The 22,886-nt window shown below is 43.7% G+C and overlaps 1 non-coding gene across 1 annotated transcript; it reads left to right on the top strand.

Annotated features, from left to right (window-relative positions):
• Window positions 1–19,271: 19,271 nt before the first annotated feature.
• Window positions 19,272–19,405, top strand: LOC128574349 (small nucleolar RNA SNORA70). Its single transcript, XR_008376723.1, has one exon. It is a non-coding gene; the product is annotated as a small nucleolar RNA SNORA70 (small nucleolar RNA).
• Window positions 19,406–22,886: the final 3,481 nt, after the last annotated feature.

A 22,886-nucleotide genomic window follows, 5' to 3' on the forward strand; every position in this document is an offset into this window, starting at 1 on the left:
TTAATAAAGATTGCTGAGTAAATGTTTTGTAAAGTGTTTTGCAAATACTTTCATTAAACAGGACATTGGAGTATCAACAATTCTTATGTTTTATAAATACAGAGGCAAAAAGCAGTGTAGATTCTTTCTGATTGTATGGCACAAGCCTAATTATCCAAGGTCATAGTCAGCTCAGGCTGTGATCACTCAGAGTGGAATATACAGATTTCTTTACTTATTTTTTTATTAAATCATAACTTTGTGCATCGATGCATTTATGGGGTTCAGGGTACTGCTTCGATATACAATGTGAAATGTTTACATTGAACTAAGTAACACATCCATCACAATTATACTCATTTCTTAATAATTTTGAAATGTACCATTGCATCATGCACATTAGCAAACACCCTCCCTCCAACTAACCCCTCCTCCCCTCCCCTCTCAGAGTGGAACATATAAAGCCTACTCTGCCCTCCCACCTCTGCATGCCACTCACTTCCTCAGGAAAGGCTTATGATTTTTTTAAATTAAATCATAACTGTGTACAATAATGCATTTATGGGGTACAACTTATGATTTTTTAAATCCTTCTTCAGGCTTTTCAGTAATGATTCTATTGCCAATTAGATCTCACCCAAAGGCAGCAGAAGTGTGGAGTCTGGGGTCACATACCCAAGTGAAAAGCACTCGTCCTCCTGGGGTTTGTTGGCAGGACTGACACATCACCTTGCATCTGGCTGTGAGACGGTGTCTCATGGAGGTCCTCAAGACTCTCCTTAACCAGGGATATTTTGTTCATTTCCAGGACAGGCACAGCAACATTCCCTGCAGGTGGCCAGTAAAGATGGCAGCACATCTATTGTGGTGGCCCTCTGTGACACAAACTGCAATTTGGACATCTCAAGGTATGCACATGGAACAAGATCCCTGCAGATTCCACCTGTGTTCATCTGTTCACCTGCTTTGGGTTTGGGCCAAGAAGCATCTCTTGTTTGCATCTCTTCATTGTTCAAAGTGAATGTTACACAGGTGGACGTGTTCTTTTCTACAGGGCTCTGCCATTTGAAGGCATATTTTAATGTGTTTACTTTTGAATAATTTCCAAGAGTAACCGAAAATTATCACATTAACAATTACTTCCTGCCTAGCCTGGCTCAGCTCTGATGGGCATCCAGAATGTGTATATACAGTCCTGTGGAAAAATCAGAGAACATGGTACAAACTGGAGCATCTTCAAAAATACCCAATGATATTGAATTTGATTAAGATTCCTAGACCACATTTTTTCCTAAGCTTTCCCATTAAGAGTTTTTTATTCAAAAATTCCTAATACCGTTTTTTGTGCTAAATAAATTTCGTAAGATGAAGGGGATAATTTGGCAAATGATAAAGAAATAAAAATAACTAATTGTGTGCTCCTAGGTTCATAAAATAACCTGTATGTTGACTCTTAGAAATTAGCTACTGTCTTCCTTTTTCCCTGCATCCATCTAGATTTTAATTCCCAAAGAATATAGAACAGTTGGATATTCATGTGGTTTGAGTCCTATAGCTGTATGAAAGTTCAAGCACTATTCTATTATGATTGTATTAAAAACAAAGTACAAGTGGAATTAATATTTGAATTACAGGGAAATGTTTGTTTATCAAGGGTGTGTACAATGCCAGCGGGATTTAGTATGATTTGTTTCAGGTAAGAGAATTAATGTCTGAAACAGCTGGAAAATTATACTTCTCTAAAAAGTAATTATTCTTGCATATTCTATGATTCATTCTATGGAAATCAAAATTGGTCATCTTCACATTCTCGGAACATGAAATGCCAGTACCCTAGGCCTGAGCCATTAGCTGCCGGTTGCTTTCTTCATTTATCCCATTCTAATCTTGTCAAGTCAGCCGAATATAACATAAAGTAGAATAAAGACCTTGGCTTTCCTTCTCAGATTCTCGAAGCGCATCAAAAGCAACTTCAAGGAACATCTGTACCCTGACATCACTACCTTTAGACTTGGCCACCCCATGAACAGGAACTCCCATGTGCCCAGCATCTGGGACCGGCTCTCTCCATGAGACAGGGTAGGGGGAGTCAAGCATCTCATGTGCTTTGACCCAACATAAACAGGGAACAGGTGTTCTTTCCAGCTGCAACCCAGGTCTAAATGCAAAAAAGTGCACTTGTGACCTTTGATCTGTAAAATTCCAGCAAGAAAATCTCAGACTTTCAGGGCTTATTTAATGAAAAGTCTCTACATTTTTGCTACTGCAAATGGCCATTGTAGTCTCTACATGCTGATATAAACTTGTGTTTTTGCTATATATAGCATGGCAATGGTACATAGAGGACCTTCAATAGATGATTTTGTCACTGAGTTCTGCTCAGCTGAAGCAGAAATCATTTGCCCAGTTTCAACCTCTTGGAATCAACGGAAAAGCTCAGAACTGTAATTCAGAGCCTGTCTGGAGCCGAAGTGTGCTGCTTGGGGCGCCTGTAGCTCAGTGGTTAGGGCACCAGCCATATGCTCTAGAGCTGGTAGGTTCAAATTCAGCCACGGCCTGCTAAAGAAACAAACAAAAAAAGCCGGGCATTGTTGTGGCCTTCCTCCTGTGGTCCCAGCTACTTAGGAAGCTGAGGCACAAGAATGGCTTAAGCCCAAGAATTTGAGGTTACTGTGAGCTGTGACGCAAGAGCACTCTACTAAGGGTGACCAAGACTCTGTCTCACAAAACAAATAGTCCTGTGCCCACAGATAGCCTCCCTTGGTTGTTTTTGATGCTCTGATGATCAGCAAGCCCTGATTTGAGGGATCTCAGGCCTTCCTCAGAAGGATTGGCATCAAACTTGTTTTTCTATTTCTTTTCTTTATACATAATACCACATATTGTATTATGATACCACAGTCATGAATAGATGGACACTTGGGTTGATTCCACATCTTTGCAGTTGTGAATCGTGTTACAATAAACATTCAAGTGCACGTGTCTTTTTGATAAAATGATACAATTTTCCTTTGTATAAATATCCAGGAATGGGATTGCTGGGCTACTTTTAGTTATTTAGGTATCTCTATGTGTGTGTGCTGGGAGCTGTCACTAACATGTAGTCAAATAGGGTAGGTATTTATGTTGGGGGAAGTAGGGATAGGGACAAAATAAAGCTATCAAGAGCCATTGGGTCCAGGTGGCAAAGGACCTGGAATATCATACTAAAGGGTCTGCATTTTGGTCTGTCCAAACTGGGGGCCTTCAAAACTGTGGGTTTCCTCCACCCCAACATGCCCACCTCGGTTGGCTTTCTTCCCTTGTATAAAACTTCATATTCTATAACCAAAATGATATCTTCTTTGTTTTGTTTTTGTTTTTGTTTTTTGATTCAGAGTCTCACTATGTCGCCCTCAGTAGAGTGCTATGGTGTCACAGCTCATAATAACCTCAAACTCTTGGGCTTTAATGATCCTCTTTGCTCAGCCTCCCAAGTAGCTGGGATAACAGGCACCCACCACTATGTCTGGCTATTTTTTGGTTGTAGTTATCATTGTTGTTTAGCCGGCCCAGGCTGAGTTCAAATCCACCAGCCGGTGAATGTGGCTGGCACCCTTCTCACTGAGCTAAAATGATATCTTCTTTACATCACATCTCCCAGGCATTTTATCCTTTGAAAATTTCTTTTTCCCTTTTCATGTTAATGTTAGGGTATTTGAATGCTTAACTCTTTCTAGATCATGTGGAAGATAATAGTAAACATGAATGTGTGTGCACGTTACTGCAGTATTTATACTAGAACAGAACTGCACCTCCTAGGTGTCCACCCGAGTAAGGTAAAGATTCATAGATAAGAGCTTGAATAGAAATATACCAATTTCATTTTTAATTTGTACAACTCTTACATGCATACATTGCATAGTGGTGAAGTTAGGACTTTTAGGGTATCCATGACCCAAATAATGTACCTGTATCCATTAACCAATTTCTCAACAGCCTCCCCACTCCCACCCCATCACTCTTCGGAGTCTCCATTATCTATCATTCTTTCAGTATCTATGATTCCACTCCCTAGATCCATGTGTACACATTTTTAGCACCCACTGAGGAGTACAAACATATGATATTTTTCTTTCTGTGCCTGGATTATTCTACTGAAGATAATGACCCCCAGTCCATCCAGGTTGCTGCAAAGACAAAATGTTAAGTAGATATGGCTCTGAGCAGGGAACTAGGGATCAAGAAGGGGAGAGCGGAAATAGGGAAGGAAGACTTTGTTTTCTATCATATATGCTTCTATATTGTTTGGATTTTACCATGTGTTAACTTCGTAGTGGAAACCATTAGTTACACATAGACAGCATAAATCAGAGTTTCCCAAACTTCCTCAGCTCACAGCATCCTTAAGGTCTCAGGAATTCTTTTCTAGGGCAAAAGAAGTACCTGCCAGTCCTGTTAACAAGTTGAGTGGTTCAGTACAAACTCCTTAGTGAGTATGTCCTAACAACTTCATAGCCATTAAGAAAAATAACACACAAAACTTGAAAGAAAACTCCCATTTTTTATTTCATTTATACATAATCACAATTGCTGACTCTTGGATGTGTGCACCTGTTGGGCAGCACACAGCCTTCCAAACCTTGGGCTCTGATTAGACACATCATCCTCATTTTCCACAGTGATTTTCTCATACTTGTGTCTTTAGGACAGCAAATTCCAACCCCTGCTGTGCAATGACAGGGTATCATTGAAGGGAAGGTGATACAGTCTAATGATGGGACTCGGAAATACCTTGAGCTGGTAGTTCACTTGGTGTCCTCACTAGGTGGTTCCATCAAAATCCTCAAATGTTCCTTATCACTCCTGTGAATTCACTGCAGTCCCCTCAAGTGCCTTGGCACAAAGTTTGGGAACCACAGGCATAAAAAGAACTTGTTGGCCGTGCCTCGTAATTTCACTCATTGAGAGTCTCCAATATCTGTCCTTCCATATTCTCTTCCTTGGCTGTGTCAAGAGATGTTGGCGTAGATGTGGAGAAAAGGGAACACTTCTACACTGCTGGTGGGAATGCAAATTAATACATTCCTTTTAGAAAGATGTTTGGAGAACACTTAGAGATCTAAAATAGGTCTGTCATTCAATCCTATAATTCCTCTACTAGTTATATACCCAGAAGACCAAAAATCACATTATAACAAAGATATTTGTACCAAAATGTTTATTGCAGCCCAATTCATAATTGCTAAGTCATGGAAAAAGCCCAAGTGCCCATCGATCCATGAATGGATTAATAAACTGTGGTATATGTACACCATGGAATATTATGCAGCCTTAAAGAAGGATGGAGACTTTACCTCTTTTATGTTTACATGGTTGGAGCTAGAACATATTCTTCTTATTAAAGTATCACAAGAATGGAAGAAAAAGTATCCAATGTACTCATCCCTGCTATGAAACTAATTTATGGCTTTCATATGAAAGCTATAACCCAGTTATAACCTAAGAATATGGGGAAGGGGGAGAGGGAAGGGAGGGATGGGGAGGATATGCAGAGGGAGGGCAATTGGTGGGATTACACCTGCAGTGCATCTTACAAGTGCACGTGTGAAACTTAGTAAATGTAGAATATAATTGTCTTAACTAAGAAAATGCCAGGAAGGCCTTGTTAACCAGTGTGATGAAAATGTGTCAAATTGTTTATAAAACCAGTGTATGGTGCCCCATGATCGCATTGATGTACGTAGCTATGATTTAATATTAATAAAAAAAAAAAAGAAGAGCTCGTAGGCCTTTTTCTCTCTTCTCAGTGTGGACGAACGCCTCTGCACCTTGCTGCCAACAATGGGATCCTGGAAGGGGTCCGATACCTCTGTCTGATGGGTGCCAGCGTGGAGGCGCTAACCATGGTGAGTGTCCTCAGGCCGATCAGGAGGGATCTGCAGGGAGCACTCCAGCCTCTTGGTAGGAGGAAACAGAGCACACTGGGCAACTGCGTTCTAAAGCAGACAAGCTGCTGTCCCTGGCAGTTACAGGCACATTTGCCCACACAAGCCGGTTCCATGTCCAGTTAATATCCATTCTCTTCTCAACCAGCCAGGCCCCACTCTGGTTCCCGCTGGCCTCTTAGGTTTTCATGTTACACAGCAGGGCTTCCGTATTCTAGGGAGAGATGTGTTTCCCTTTCCTAAATGCTCCCCTTGCCCCATGTCCCCCCACCCAGGGGAGCCCAGTAGTCAGACTTGCAGGAGGAAGGGCTGTCACTGTGGGGCGTGTTCCCCACTTCTTCCCACAGAGACCAGGCTTCCCAGCCCCAGAGGCACAAGAGCAGCTCTCTGTGGTTTAAGGAGTCTGCTTTTGCTACTGGGCCTCACATTTTGTGTGTGTTTTTAGTTTTCTTATAGATAGTACTTGGGGTCTTCCTATATTGCCCAGGCTGATCTGGAACTCCTGGGCTCAAGGTATCCCCCCACTTCTCCCTCCCAATTAGCTGGAACTACAGGTGCTGCCACAGCCGGCTCTGCAAAATATTTTTCAGTGGAATCTCTTCAGTTCCCTTTGCCTTCTCTCCCCATTGCAGATCTAGTTCCTCCCAACAGAAGAAAGTCTTGGTTCATGTTCCAGGCACTAAGCAGGAGAGAAAAAACCGTCAGCTAATAAGATACAGTTGTGGCTTTATTGCTGCAGTGTAATGGCTTCACTGGAGTTGCTGCTGCTGACAGTGGGCTGACTGTCCTGTCCTCCTGCTGAAACTTACAGATTAGAGCTTTGCTGACATAGGTGATTCTCCGAGGAGATCAACTGGTTTTTATTGTGGCTGTCAACATCAGGGCACTCAGGCTGGAGTAGAGACTCATTTCCTGGAGACCATCAAGGGCTTAGCAAACTGGCCCTCAGCCAAATCCAGCCCACTGTCTGTTTTTATAAATAAAGTTTTATGGAGACACAGCCATTCCTGTGCGTTTGTGTAGTCTCTGGCTGTCTCCACAGAGTGGTATTGGAGTTGAGCAGCTCCCACAGAGACTATATGCCCACAGAGTCCAAAACTCCCTGGCCCTCTCTCAGTGCTGGTAGATCAATGAGTAGCACCGATGCTGGTGGGTTCGATCCTGGCCCGGGCCTGCTAAGTAACAATGACAACTGCAACCAAAAAATAGCCAGGCATTGTGGTGGGCGCCTATAGGCCCAAGGTACTTGGGATGCTGAGGCAAGAGAATGACTTAAGCATAAGAGTTTGAGGTTGCTGTGACCTGTGATGTCATGGCACTCTAGTGAGGGTGACATAATGAGACTCTGTCTCAAAAAAGGAAAAAAAAAAGACTAATTACAAAAAGAACAAATAACCCCATTTCTATGTGGGCAAGAGACTTGAACAGAAACTTCTTTGATGAAGACAGGAACATGGCCTACAAACACATGAAAAATGCTCATTATCCGTAATCATCAGAGAAATGCAAATCAAAACCACTTTGAGATATCGTCTAACTCTAGTAAGAGTAGCCCACATAACAAAATCCCAAAACTACAGATGTTGGCATGGTTCGGCGAGAAGGGAACACTTGTATACTGTTGGTGGGAATGCAAGCTAATGCATCCTTTTTGGAAAGAAGTTTGGAGAACACTCGAGGAACACAAAGTAGACCAACTGTTCAATACTGCAGTTCCTCTACTAGGTATATACCCAGATAATCAAAAATCATTTTACAAGAAAGACATTTGCACCAGAATGTTTATTGCAGCCCAATTCATAATTGCCAAGACAAGGAAACAGCCCAAGTGCCCATCAACCCATGAATGGATTAACAAACGCACCATGGAATACTATGCACCCATAAAAAAGATAGAGAGTTCATTCATATCTTTTATGTTTACCTGAATGGAGCTGGAACATATTCTTCTTAGTAAAGTATCTCAAGAATTGGAAAAGTATCCAAAGTACTCAATACTACTATGAAATCAATATATAATCACCTACCTACACATTAATATAAATGGCAAAACATAATTATAGTCCAGAAAGTAGAAGGGAAGAGGTCACAGAGGGGAGGGGAGGGGAAATATGGGAGGAGGGAGGGTATTTGGGGGGACCTTACCTAATGTGCATGATGCAATGGTACATTTCAAAACTATTAAGAAATGAAAAGAAAATTAAAAAGAAAGAAAGAAAACAACTCCCTGGCCCTGACAGAGGTGTTTTCTGACCCCTGGTCTAAAATTTGCCTCTCTGAGTGCCCTCGGGGGAGCTCACCTTAGTCCTTTACAGAAGTAACAGGTCTGCTCTGTGTGGTGCTTCCTCTCAGACCCACTTATTACCAGTATTCTATGTGGGGTGCATCCTCTTCTTAGGAAACCTCTGTACCCCGTGCAAACCCACCATACAGAAGCCCTGCCCTGTGTGGCCCGCTGAGCCTGGTGTGCCACTGTCAAGCCCTACCCAGCCATATCTGGGTTCAGAGCCCAGTTATTCTGTAAAATGATATCTATATGCCTTTATATGAGGCAAAAAAATTTTTTGTCCTAGAAGTTACTTCATAATAGAACTAATGAGGACATCTTTGAAGAATTTGCCTGCTGAGTCCTGCCAAATAATGGCAGTGTGGGTAGGGCTGTTTCAATGTGTGACCGCTGAACTCCCCGGGTGTCCCCATGAGGTACCCTGCCCCCTCCCCTAGGACACCTAGTCCCTTTGTCCTGTCTAGCACCCTGCCCAGGTTTCCCTCCCTGTACCTCCTGCTTCCCACTCCCCACTCACCTGGTCCCGGCTTCTCTCCCCAAAGACATGGTGAAGGGTGACTGGGTCAGTCTCAGCCAAGTCTGACAGCTCCTGGCAGAGTGGGAAGAGTGTGCCAGGGATATGTGAGTCCCTCCACAGTAATGTTTTGCTCCAGAGGGTGCCCCTTCCCTTGCCTCTGGGATGTACTGTCACTCCAGCACACAGCTGTGGCTCTGCCTTCAGTGTGCACGTCCCTGTTCCTCCCTGTGTCCCTGCTTCTGAGGAGCCCCTACCTCCTGGTCAGTGGCCAGCAGTGGTAGGAAGAAGACCCAGTGGTGAGTCCCGGCTTTGCTCTGTGCCCTTGGGAAAGTGCTTTGGCCTCTCTGAGCTGTAGTTTCCTCCTGTGAGAGGGAAGACGATGATACTAACCACAGGGGCTTCTTGGAGGTGTCAGTGAGGGCTGTGAGTACAAGCACAATGAGAGCTGGAAGCCTCCAGGTAGGGGGGAGCCATGCTGCGGACAGGAAGTGCATCTGTCTCAACCCCTCCAGCCACACCTGCCCCCTCCCTCCATTTCTCTGACTGGCCCAGGATGCTGGCAAAAGGATTGCCAGCAGCTTCTGCCTGCACTGTCTTGCATGGGATTCTCAGGAGTGAACCAGCCTGTCAGGGATTTAAAGGTCAGAAGAAGAAGCCAAAGTAAGGACAATTCCATGTCCTACAGATCACAGTCCAGAGCCTTGGCCTCCAAATGTGTATGCCCCAGAACTTTACAAGATGGCTTTTTCATGTCCCTTTCCTTCTCCTAAAATAGAATTCATAGATAGAAAAACTTCTACACAGATAATTTTAGAAGCTCAGTAGAATCCCCTAACTGAAATGTAACACAGACCTGGACAGAACATACGCAGAGTATAATACACTGCAGGTTCCTGCTGGGACACGGGGTGTGACCAGGGAACTTGGCAGGTATCTGCTTCAACCACATGATCACTGATGAAATTCCTACAAATGCCCACAGACAATGGAGGGCCCTATGGCAGCTCAAAGATCACAGCAGCACGCTAATGGGATTTTCAGAAAGGGAAGATAGAAATCCAAAATATATTTTTCCATCAATTAATAAAATCGTGCCATGCTGGGATAACTGAATATACATTGAATAGTTGTCCTTAGCTCAAATGATATTAAATAGGTTTTGTTCCTATATAAGTGCTCAGCAGGTGGTCAGAATTCAGAGGAACCCAGGAGAATCTTCTCTGAGGGACATTTGTGTGCACCTTGTCTGGACACCTGACACCCAGCCCCAGCTGGGCACCCAACACTAAGGAACTAAAAATGCCACTGCAGGTTTCCATGGTGCCGCTAGGTGGCAGTGCCACTCCTGTTGAGAAAGTCTGGCCCCAATTTAGGAATCAAAAATGGGGGGAGAAAAATTGGATCCTTTAGGAGCCATACGAGTTTGTAGCAGCACAGTTATAACAGTAGCAGTGGCTCAGCTGGGGGATCAGCAGCAAAGGAGCACCTGCCGGGACTTAGAGCTGGCAGGAAAGGTCCTGCCAGGAGTGAGATCACACTGAGACGCCGGTAAGGGGTCCCTCTGGCTTAAGTCATTTATACAGTTCCTGCCACGTGCTGGGGACACCATCTCTATCCTGGAGTGGCTCCTGGTCTGGAAGCGCAGAGCACGACGTAATTACAAAGTCATGTGGGTCACCACGAAAAGCCATACATGGCCTGAGCTGCCTGGGGAGGGAGCTTCTAGGAGGACGTGACTGGCAGGATAGGTTTGGTGGGGTGCACAGGAGCAGATGGAAAGCTCCCGGGTAGGGGTGAAGGGAGAGGCCTCAGGCTACAGGTGACAGACACAAATGGGTCCGTTTTAGGGAGCAGGGCAGGGTGGTGGGAAAAGGGGCACCAGGATGACACAAGCAATGCATCATCACGTGGACCCTGTAGAAGCCCTTGGGTGTTAGCGGGTGGAAGTTTTCACCCGTGTGCACCTCCTCAAGGCTATGATCAGGGCTGAGTCTCCATCTCCCATCCTCAGCACTGTGCTTAGCACAGGGGAGGCCTCTGTCAATGTGAATCGTTAAGTATCCTGTGTTGGGGGCCTCCTGCTTCTCCCCTGTGGAACTTAGAAAGAAGAAAGTGACAAGGACATGGTGTCCCCTTCCTCGCTAAAGGAACCAGATCCCTGCACACAGAGGGGAACACATGCCCAAGCTGGTCAGGCAGGGCTGATCTGATCTCCTGCTTAAACTGAAGCTTCACACCGGTTCCACCCAATTTGCTGGGCATCAGATCGCAGTGAAAACAGGCAAATCCATGTAGTCAGAACAGACCCACTGTTGCCAGGGGCTGAGCTGTGGTGGGGGATGGCAAGTGACTGCTACTGGGTGCAGAGCTCCCTCTCAGAGGGATGCAGCACTCTGGAACCAGACAGCAGTGCTGGAGAAACAACAGGAAATGTACAAAAAACCTCCTGACTTGCACACCTGAAAGCATTGACTTTGATGATAGGTGCATTAAAAAAAATCAGTGGTGGGAGATGCCTGTGGCTCAAGGAGTAGGGCTCTGGCCCCAGATACATGGTTTGGTGGGTTCAAGCCCGGCTCCAGCCAAAACTGCAAAAAAATATAAAAAATTCCGTGGAAAAAAACAAAACACATCTGCAACATGTATAAAAATTGGAGAAGGTCCCATCGACCCATGAATGGATTAACAAACTGTGGTATGTGTACACAATGGAGTACTATGCAGCCTTAAAGAAAGATGGAGACTTTACTACTTTCATGTTTACGTGGATGGAGCTGGAACATATTCTTCTTAGTAAAGTATCTCAAAAATGGAAGAAAAAGTATCCAATGTACTCAGCCCTACTATGAAACTTATTTATGGCTTTCACATGAAAGTTATAACCCAGTTGTAACCTAAGAATAGGGAGAAGGGGGAAAAGGAGGGGAGGGAGAAGGGAGGTGGCGGAGGGAGGGTGATTAGTGGGATTACACCTGCGGTGCATCTTACAAGGGTATATGTGAAACACAGTAAATGTAGAATGTAAATGTCTTAACACAATAACTGAGAAAATACCAGGAAGGCTATGTTAACCCATGTGATGAAAATGTGTCAGACGGTCTATAAAACCAGTGTATGGTGCCCTATGATCACATTAATGTACACATGTGTGCGAATGTGTGTCATGAGTATGCCTGTGTCTGCATGTATATGGTATGTGTGCATTTGTGTACATGTACAGAAGTGTATGTGTATGTGTCCTGTGCACATGTGCATGCCCATGTATAATTGAGTTGGTGTGTATGAGTGCAACAGGTGTGCGTGCATGTGTATATGTGTGTAAGTGCATGTGTGTAAGTTTGTGTGTTCATGCATATGTACGTGCATATATGTGTGTGAGGTGTGGGGAGGGCTACATCTTTCTCTGGCCAGAAAGGCTTGATTTTCTGGCCAAGAGCCTTGATTCCTGCTGATTCAGCTGTGAGAGTGTTTCTCACAATCAAAATGACTAAACAGAACATCAGGAGAACTTTCTTCCGCTCTGCCCATCCCACTTGGTGCCACCCTCAGGCCTCAGATTCTGAGTCCCCAGCCCCAGCCTGAGCCCCACAGGAGCTCTGCAGAGCTGTCAGATTGCGTCACATCCAGTGTGGATGAGAATCATTTCATCTTCCAAGAAGGGAAGGCCAGTCACTCGAGAGTGAGGCCAGGGCTGCTGCCTCTAAATCACAGGATTTTCTGACTGGAATTCACAGGGAACCAGGCAGTGATGACTGAGGGTCCAGCTCCTGCAACCGAGCTGAGCGTCAGCAGCCACTATCCCCCTGGCCCGCCCTCCACAGCCACGGGCCCCTTGGCTCTCAGGCAATTTGAAGCAATGGAAGTTTTTATTCCCTTTGTCTGTTTCTAGACAGATTTTAATGTCACTGAAATCCTAGAAGTGTTCAATTGTATATACCCTATGATTTTTTTTTCTAAGATTACAACGTCGCTATTTTTCAGTGTTATTAGAAGCTTTTCAGAAACATCAGTTTTCATGGTGACATAGTTCTGCAATAACGTTGTTAGGTCCAACTCCTACTATGAAACACTCAGGCATCGTTACCTACTGTTAATACAGCCAGGATGAACATCTTCAGGCACATTTCATTCTGTATTTTGGACTGGGCAGGAAATACATGCTTTTTTTTTCTTTTTCTTTTTGGTTTTTGCTACAAAACAATTTCTAAGGAAAGAAAGCACCTATTATGGTTGAGCAAAAACATTTGTGTTGCTGTCTATCTGCTTTTCTGTTTTCCTAGAAAAAGATTATTTTATTAACTGCTAATAAACCTTAGGATAATTTTTCTACATTGTTTAGCATTAATCTCTTAGCTGAATGCTAAAACTGCACTATACGGTCAAGGGAAGAGGCTCCAACTTACAGATGTCTCTCTCTTCTAGTTTCCAGAAGTAAATATTTATTACATGAGAAAGAACACATTTATGTGGCCCTTAGGATAGTCAGAGGAGGCTGCTACAGACTAGATTCTGCTTTTTTTTTTTTTTTTTTCCTTTTCAGACAGAGTCTCATTTTGTCACCCTCGGTAGAATGCTGTGGCATCACAGCTCACAGAAACCTCCAACTCCTGGGTTCAGGTGATTCTCTTGCATCAGTGTCCTGAGAATCTGGAACTACAGGCACCCACCACACACTCAGCTATTTTTTGTGGCAGTTTGGCCAGGGCTGGGTTTGAACCCACCATCCTCGATATATGGAGCCAGAAGCTTACCCACTAAGCCACAGGTGCCACCTTGCTTTAACACTTTGGCCCTCCTAGGTCCCACCCTGCAACCAAGGACTGAGAGAGTCAATAGCTTCACCTATGCCTGGTTTGGGGGCACTACATATCTGTTACACAGCTGATGTAGAGGGAAGGGACTCTTATTTCAGAGATTACAAAAACTGTGGACAGTACAATGAATCAAAGATTGGAATAAAAGAAGAAATTGATAGATTCCTAGATTTGCAAATTGAAACACTGAATTGATTTATCAAGGATGTGTGAGTGTGTGTGTGTGTATGTGTGTGTGTAGCATGTCCCCAAAGTCTTTTGTACAGTTTAAGCTTTACTAACTCCAGAAAAATAAGTCCTACAAATTTATCCCCAAGATCACTGCAGTAATAGTTAAATTTTTATTTTAGTTAAATAAAATTGTTATTATATACTTAGTTTTGTATTAAATATACAAATTATTGAATAACAAATAATATATTGAATAATTAATTGCTAGTTTTAATTATTTGAAGCAACCCCTCTAATTGGGAATTAAAAAGGCTGACTTTACCCTGTTAGAAAATCCTTCGCAATTCCACAAAATACCAAAGCTACGGTCTAAGTTATATTTCTGCCTTCAGTCTAATGTTCCCTATTTATGGAAGAGATCTTTTGCTCAGAGACTCTGCTCCTTTCCCTCAATATCAGCTCTTTACCTTTCCCCTCTAATTCACCATAGAGGCAGACAGCTTTTCTGCAATCAAAAAGGAAAGCTCTCTCATCAGCCTACAAGACCACACACCTGTCGGCACCATCCACCCAGGCGGGACGGCAATGCCTGAGAGGAGCTGAGCTTCTCAGCTGTTTACCCCAACTTTGATTTGCCCCCGTCCTTGGCACAGAAATCACAGATGATGCAAAAACCAGGGTTTGAATGGATTTCAAAGATTTTCAACCAAATCATTTCTTCCAACATCAATTTTAACCCCAAAGTGCTGAAATTTAGAAAGGATGAGTGAAAACTTGGATAACAGAGAAATTGAGTCAGAACGGGGAGTTAGAACAAAGCTCTCCAGGGATTTAGAATGAACCATTCCTCTTCCTCAGATCAGTTTACTTCACTGAGTTTGTTCCCAACCTCACTCCAAGTCAGTGGTTTTCATCTGCCCTGAGAAGTTTTAAAGATCATTAATTAAATTATTTTCAAATGAAGTTCAAAGCACAGTAAATATATTCTTTTTTTTTTTTAAAAAAAAGGCTGACTTTAAAACAAAATGTTTGCTATCAAACTTCTTAAAACTAAATAAATGCAAAAGAACTTTAGGTTTCATAGCAGGGTTAATGGAAGGCAAAAGCATTCTATAGATAACATGTTTGTGACAATGTGTGTGATCCTGAGACTATTAATGTCTAGAACAAGCAGAAATTCCAGGCAATATTTCAGACTTTCAAGGTCCAAGTTAAGGATTTGCATGGTAACAGGGTCTCGGGTAATATCTGGATGATGGATGAAAGAAAGAAAAGTTCACTGAGGCAAATATATCAGATAAAGAAGGATAAAGTTGGAAAACGTGATGGGGGTGGGGGGCAGAGGGCCCAGGAGGGGTGGAGGGATCTGCTGGGCTGTTGGCAGCAGGAGCAGGATAGTGGCCACACCCTCCTCCTGCTCTTCCCTCTCACCCTCAGAAACTCTCTGTGAGTCTCCTGTGCTCTGTGACGCAGGCCTGGGACCATATATACCTAAGCCCTGGCACCCTCAGCCCTCAGTTGCTTCAGGCAGCATAGCTATTGAGAGAATGGACAATATTTTCATTTCTCTGAATAGTAATCCTGAATTATGGTGGAGCCTACACTCTACCATTTTAAATGTGGACCCTCAATTTACATTTCTGGGATTTTTGGCATTAACCTTTATATATGTGACGTACCTGGTCATGAATTCATTCCTATCAACAGCCTGGGACCATAAAGATAAAAAGGGAAAGGAAAACACAAGAGATATTCTTCATTGTTGTTTTCCATTTCCATCCCCATGTTTCTAAATGAGCTGGTCGGCCTGAAGATTGGTAGAATATGACTCCGCTAGAGGAAGAGGTGGGGCGGGGCTAAGGGCTCAGGAGGACTAAGGTCCAACCTCAGGCTCACAGGTGCCTGCGTGGGTGTAGTGGAAGGTTCCAGGATAAAATCCAAAATACAGTGAGGTTGTGGTCCTGGGTTGGCACACCTAGAAAGCATAGGTTCTCTGAAGGAGAACAGGCTCCTGACACTTGATGGAGAGTCACATAACCATGGCAGGTGTCACTTGATCAAGCCTTCCTTCTTGCTGCACTAATCAGGAGAGCAATGTCCAGAGCTTACAAACTCTGTCCCCAGGATACAGGGTCCTCTGCTGAGGGAGAAGATGTGACTGTTGGATTCTGACTCAGTGTCCTCTCCTCCTTGAACACAGGGCTTCTGAGAGCATCAAGTGGGGACTTCAAACACAATTCTCCTTTGAACTTTTCAAAGAAGGAAAAAGTGGAAATATTTTATCATTTTTTAAAATTGACAGAAGGAACTAATATTCTATCAATTAAAATGAAGAATCACATTATTTGTGGATAAAGAGTGCCTGCACTTCCTAGAGCAGTGGTTCTCAACCTTCCTGATGCCGCAACCCTTTAATACAGTTGACAGCTGCTATCCTAGTGAGTGGAGTGAGAGGAGTGAGTCACAGCCTCTTAATCTTTTTTTGTTCCCAGCCTCAGGAAAAAGCCCAGAAGATAGGGAGAGGTGGAAGGAGAAGAGGTGAGTAAAGTTCTGCCTACTCGATGTGAGCTCTTCAAGGGGAGCCGTCCTATTCCTTCTGTGAGGTCCCAGGTCCCTGATCTCTGAGGAAGTCACTTGCTAGACACTGTCTCTCTGGGAAAAAGGGCCCTCAGAGGAGGAACTTCCAGGAAGACAATGTGACCTGAGACACTTCTCAGAGTCCCTGCTCTGCCCATCTGTGGCTCTGGGTGTTGCCCAGTAGGTGGCCATGAGAGGTGGTGAGGGGGGACGACCCCTAGTTTGAAGTCCTAAGAATAGGAGGAAGGGGGAAAGGAAGGGGAGGGAGGGGGTGGTGGGCGGAGGGAGCGTGACTGGTGGGATTACACCTGCGGTGCATCTTACAAGTATATATGTGAAACTTAGTAAATGTACAATGTAAATGACTTAACACAATAACTAAGAAAATGCCAGGAAGGCTATGTTAACCACTGTGATGAAAATATGTCAAATGGTCTATAAAACCAGTGTATGGTGCCCCATGATCGCATTGATGCACACAGCTATGATTTAATAATAATAAAAAATGAAAATATGAATAACCTCAGCAGGTTATTCATTTCAAGTATCCTGAAATTAAAGACATTGCTGTAAGCAAGTAGAAACTTGAAGGACTTTGAGGCAGAAACATGGCAGATTGCAGCCTTCCCGGGGGCAGATCAAGGTCACCGAGGAGGTGGCCGCTCCTGAGCAGGCAGCTCATAAGTTGGATGCACATTTTAAAAAGGCTGGGAGCCAAGCACAAGAAGCTGGAGAAATGATGAAAAACTTGTTTCTATGGAACAAAGTCTCTTTTAATGGAGAAGAACATTTTGTAAGATCTAAATCCTGAGATTAATGAATTGTCCAAATTCCTCAACAGGAAACTCTTCTGGCCATCCCAGGAACATCCCACCCCTGGAGTAAACAGGAGGATTGTGGCTACTTGCGAACCTCCTTTGGGAAGTGTCCCTCACATATTCACACTTAGAAGTCCTTAACTTCCACTTGAATGCTTCTTCATCCACTCAGGAGAATATTACGACATTTATTCCTGGGTACTCCATGCTCCCCTGCTTTCATCCCAGTCCCCTGGGATAATTTCCCGGTCATTCTTTATACTTGCTTTGGGAGGGAGAGGGCCTGGTTTAGGGAGCCAACACCATTATCAGAAATGCGAAAAACCTCTGTCCAAGAGAGGGCACTTTGGAATAGAGAGGTCTATAGAGTCTAATGTATCAACTCAGACCCTGTCCTTAAGGAGTTTATTTTCCAAAAATGAATTCAAACTTTTTAATTTATGGGAACTCCATAATATAAGAATGACAACGCCATCTATGTCCAGACTGAAGCATGAAGTACGGATTGTTTAGAGCAGCAGCATCTGTACAATGACCTGTGAATTTCACCTTTAAATGCTGGATGCTTTGCCAAGTATAGTCAGGTCTTGTGAAAAGTCAAATAATTTTGACTGAAGGCCATTTCAAAGCCGCTTGTGGTTACACACATGAAAGGTCAGTCCTTAATTTAATTCTGATTTACAAATGTTTATTTACCATCTATTACACTATCTCACAAAGCACCACTGCTGTAGTGGTGATATAGCCCTGATCACACAAACTTTTCAGCCTTCGTAGAGTTTGCCTGTTAATACATTCGTGTAAAATGAATCAAGTTGGCAGATTTCAAAACAGGACAGTTAACTGACAGAATGGAGTTTGCAGTATGGACACCATGAACTTTCAAATAGAAATCATTTTACACCTAAACCAAGACACATTGCTGTGCCAGTTTGCAGATGCCCCAATTTGCTCTTATTTTCAAAGACATTTTATGGTTTATAAATATTATGATCAGACAATAAAGTGGTCTTCCAACAATTGTTCTAGAACAACAGCTGACAGTTATATAGTCTTTTTTTAGTCATATAGTTTTTAATAAGTGGTATTAATGTAGATACATGTTCTATGGAATTTTTAATCTATGATTCATTTAAATATTACAGCAGCCCTGGGAGGCAGGCGCTACTATTATTCCTATGTTCAGATGAAAAAAAGTGAGGGTAAGTAACTTGTCCAACGTCAAACTGATGACTTGGGTGTCAGGAGTCACCCTCAGGCTATTTTGTGCTTAATCTGTTCCTAAATTTGGAACACACTATGTGCAATGCAAACAAAATATTTCCAGAATCTTTTGAGCAGTGCTAAAGACAGTGGGAGGTGCCTTTGACTCAGGGACCCAACACAAAGAGTCACAGGCACACAACCTCTGTTTCCTGCCCTCAGTCATGATGATAGGCCCAGTCTGGACACATAGGGGCACCAGAGCTTGTCTGTGTGACAGAAAAAGAGATGAACCAAAGCATAATCTTTTCTGATCTGTTTATTAGCCTGAAAACCCTCTGGATCATGTTGGTACTTACAAGGGTACTGCAGCAAAGACCCAGTGTACGAGGCTTAGGGCCTGTTTGGATGCTGATGTCAAGCTGAGGTAGCTTATGGCAGTTGTCACAGAGAGAGACCATGGAGGGTGGCCAGCAGCTAATGAGCAGCATCACACAGGATACAGATCCTTGGTGGGGTGCACAGAACCTGTCTGACCTATGGGCTTGCAGGGCTCATAACTTGATGATCTCAGAACACACGTGCTGTGAGGGCAGAGGGACCACCTACTGTTAACCAAGCTCCCCACGAAGGAGAGACTCAGTATCAAGGTGCTCGTTACAAAAGGGAGATACTGCTTTGTAGTGACAAGGATCTGGTGCCTCTTACCGAAGTGTGTGAGAGCCACGTTAATCATCAGTGGTTGTTGGTGGTCACCAAGAGACATATTTTCCAGAGTGTAGTAAGGCATCATTGCCACCCCACAATCCAGAAACAATGTTCCAGGAGCCTGACAGTTCCCACACGCAGGCCCAGGGGTGGATAAACCGGCCCTTTGTGCCCCAAACTGATGCAGAAAGTGCTCCTCCATGCAGACGGACTGGTGACTACCACTGTTTAGATGATCCTCAATGCTCTTTGGTGAAAAGCAAGAGAGAACTGCAGCTAATTAAGCCAACCATGCTCCTTTCTTCATGGAGGCCTGGTGTGCAATGGCTGCAAACAGCAGCCTCCTTGGTAGTGTATACAGCCTGTTGCTTTATAGGTTCCTCTAAGGGACTTCGGAGACATTCCTTTCCAATACATGTTCATGTGTTAGAACTTGTGCTGTCCACAATCTAGGGTCCAGACAGGTATGTGTGGTACCTTTGGAAAGTCCCACGGCACTGTGGCCAGGGTTCACACTGGTCAAGTAATCATGTCCCTCTGCACCAAACTACAGAATAAGGAACATGTGACTGAGGCCCTTTGCAGGGCCAAGTTCAAGTTCTCTGGCCTCTACTTCACATCTCCAGGAAGTGGGGTTTTACTGAGTTTACATCTAAATTTGATAAATTTGAAGACATGATGGCTGAGAAGCAGGTCATCCCAGATATCTGTGGGGTCAAATACATTCCAAGTCATAGCCCTGGACAAGTGGTGAGCCTTGCACTCACGAGGACTTCTACTGTGTTGCCTGTCATTTGTGCCTACCAATAATAAATCCTAGTTCCTGTCCAAGAAAAGGAAGAGAGAAATTGACCCTGCTCAAATAATTGGCATGTTGGATATTTAGGCTGCTGTACATGGACAGGTCTGGAGGGCCCCAAAACAGGGAGCTCAGGAGTGGTCTCACAGCCTGGCCAGTCTGGTCTGGAAACCACCACAAGTTCTGTTTCTCACTCGGGTTTCAAATGCCAATGAGTATCTAATTTTCAAGCTAATGTCTGACCTTGGCCTAGAGGAGGCCCATACATGAGTCTTCCTAGACTGGCATCCATGAAAAGAGCTAATTTTTCAGTGGAAGTCAGGGTGCTTCTCAGAACTGAAATCAGTGCTGAACTGCTCCAAAGCAATAGAAGCCCACAGCACGTTAACAAAGCTCATGAACCAAAGACCATCAAGAGCAAACTTATAATAAAGAGAAGCTGGGCTCACTGGGCCAGGGGGATGCCCCCAGAGGAACCAGGGGCACTGTGCTAAGAAGGAGTCTGCATGGGCTTATTCAACACCTGGGTGTTGTCTTGGTGATTTCAAGGATTTTAGGAAGAGAGGATCTCTTCTGGATTGGATGTGACTTGGAAGTGGTTGCAATTAATAATTAGATGTCTTAATACTTTTTATCTAGGAGGCAAGATGAAAGTGAGAGTAGAGATTCATTGGTGAAGGAGCCGTCATCACTGATGTTAGGCAGAGAGAGGAATGTTTAGTGATTTTTGTGATTGTTGAGTGTCCTCATCATTGTCTTATTTCAGACATGATCAGAGTGGCCTTGCCTCCTTCCATTCTGGAAGTATCTTCAGTGTCCCTTGTGAACCTTTTGCTCTGGCTGCCAGCTGTGAACTATCAGAGGAGACTCCAGGGAAGGCTGGAACAAATGGAGTTTCTCATTTTCTTAGTCTTTGACAGTCATCAAAATAGATCAGGGCCCCTTGCCCTGATGTTCCTCCTGGGGACTTAGAGAGTCACCAGAGTTTAAGGTGATTTCTGCAGCTAGCTGACCACATCCTTTGGGGCTGCTACCACCAGAAGTAGATAAAGGGGTGCTGGAGCAATGCCCTGCAGGTGTTGACCACATGACCCTCAGGGACTGCAGGGCACTTGGTACAATTTTATTAATAACTCTGAGGATGCCTTTAGATTTTACTCACTTGGTCCTTATGCCCCGTGAACCCAGTCTCTGACTGAAGGAATTTTTCCCCCCAAGTAAGACTGTTGATATACAGAGATTTTAGTGGTTTCCAAAACTGAATCATTAAACAACATAGCTGGCCCACAATTTAATGGTCAACAAGCATCCTTCATGCATCGATGCAACTTCTTCCTCTCATTGCTGATGGCCCAAATTCTCCTGAAAACCTTAATCTTGGGATGAGGACCTGGGACATATGTATGGTCAGAGTTCTGGTAGGTGAGGGGCCTCACTGCCAGTGGAAGGGGCAAAGGAAAGAAAGGAGACACTGGGCCACTTTCCTTTGAATTATTTTGCTTCTCATGTTTTGTCTGCTTGAGCTCTCTGTGTAGGCTCCAAATTATCACTGTCTTTTCTGACTGTTTCAGGAAAACACCCCTTGGCCAGCTCCAGAATGACCAGAGCAAATGCGGTTTCCTCCAGCAGGCTTCACGCCCTAATGCCCTGGGTGCTGTGCAGTGTGCTGTTGGCTGCTGTTTCCTGCTTCTCCCTTGTTCCTTCTGTCTCTTTTCATCTTCCTAGGCTCTTGGTGAATTTGTCCTGGTGGAAAGAGATGTCAAGATTAAGAAGAAAGGAAAGATTTACAGCCTCAATTATGGCTAGGCTTAGTATTTTGATGCTGTCACCACTGAATATGTGCAGAAAAAGAAATTCACTGAGGTGAGTGAAGCTAGTCCAGGCTACCAGCATGGAGCCTGCTGTCACCGTGGGGTCCTGTTTATGTGGCGGCTTAGGCAACCTGGCTGGAAGAAGTTGATGCCATTGTTTATAGCCCTGGTCACTGTTAAGTGTGGCAGACTCTGTCTTTCTTCATTAGCAATCAATATCTTTTATAGCTAAAATTTACCTACCAAAGGTAATGCTTGCCTTTACAAATGAGTTTTTTTTTTGCAGGAGAAATTATTTCTAAAGAAGGTAGAAACTATACTTCCAAAATTCACCAATTCAGTCCAGAACCTCTTGTAAGCTCCAACCTATAGAGTTACTCACTCAATTCTACTTGTTTTTCTGAATAACAGCACTACCTCATAGGCTATGTTTTAGAAAAGATGAAAGCGAGTTTGAGTTTTGCGCAATTTATATTTTAATTGTTCATTAGGAGTATGGGTGTGTGAGAGAGAAAGAGAGATCAAGTGAGAAACCAAGTGTTGAGTTTGTGCTGAGTGCCTCTTCATGTCTGAGGACACAGCAATGATCATTATTGACCTCACTCTCGTAGGTCTAGGAATAGACAGGAAAGACACGAATGGTATGATCCCTGCCCATAGGTCAGTAATTTTATTTCTATGCCAAGACTAATATGCAAGAAATTACTAAGGAAGAATATAAGAGAATATATAAGTGATACAAAAATTTACAGTATAGATGCAATAAGTAGGATGTCATGTCCCTTTGACTCACTTGGTAGAAGAGATAAAAAGAAACACTTGCAGAACACTGCACAATAGGAGCTTTTGAGTGCTAATGAAAATGGCATGTTTCCTTTGAAAGAATCAAGCTTTGGCTCAGCACCCATAGCACAGTGGTTACACCGCCAGCCACATACACCCAGGCTGGCGGGTTTGAACCCCACGCAGGGAGCAGGTGGACAACAATGACAACTGCATCAAAAAAATAGCCAGACGTTGTGGAAGCTGCCTGTAGTCACAACTACTCAGGAGGCTGAGGCAAGGGAATTTCTTGAGCCCAAGAGTTGAGCTGTGATGCCACAGGACTCTACCAAGAGCAACATAATGAGACCCTGTCTAAAAAAAAAAAAAAAAAAGAAAGAAACAAACAATCAAGCTTTCAGCCAATTATGTGGAAGGTTTAAAAATATATGAAGATTGCTGCTCTTCTTTCTCTGGTTAAGTATTTCTTCCTTTTCTTTCTTTTTTTTTTTT

The sequence above is a fragment of the Nycticebus coucang genome, chromosome 21 (assembly GCF_027406575.1).
Source record: "Nycticebus coucang isolate mNycCou1 chromosome 21, mNycCou1.pri, whole genome shotgun sequence".
Lineage (NCBI taxonomy): Eukaryota > Metazoa > Chordata > Mammalia > Primates > Lorisidae > Nycticebus > Nycticebus coucang.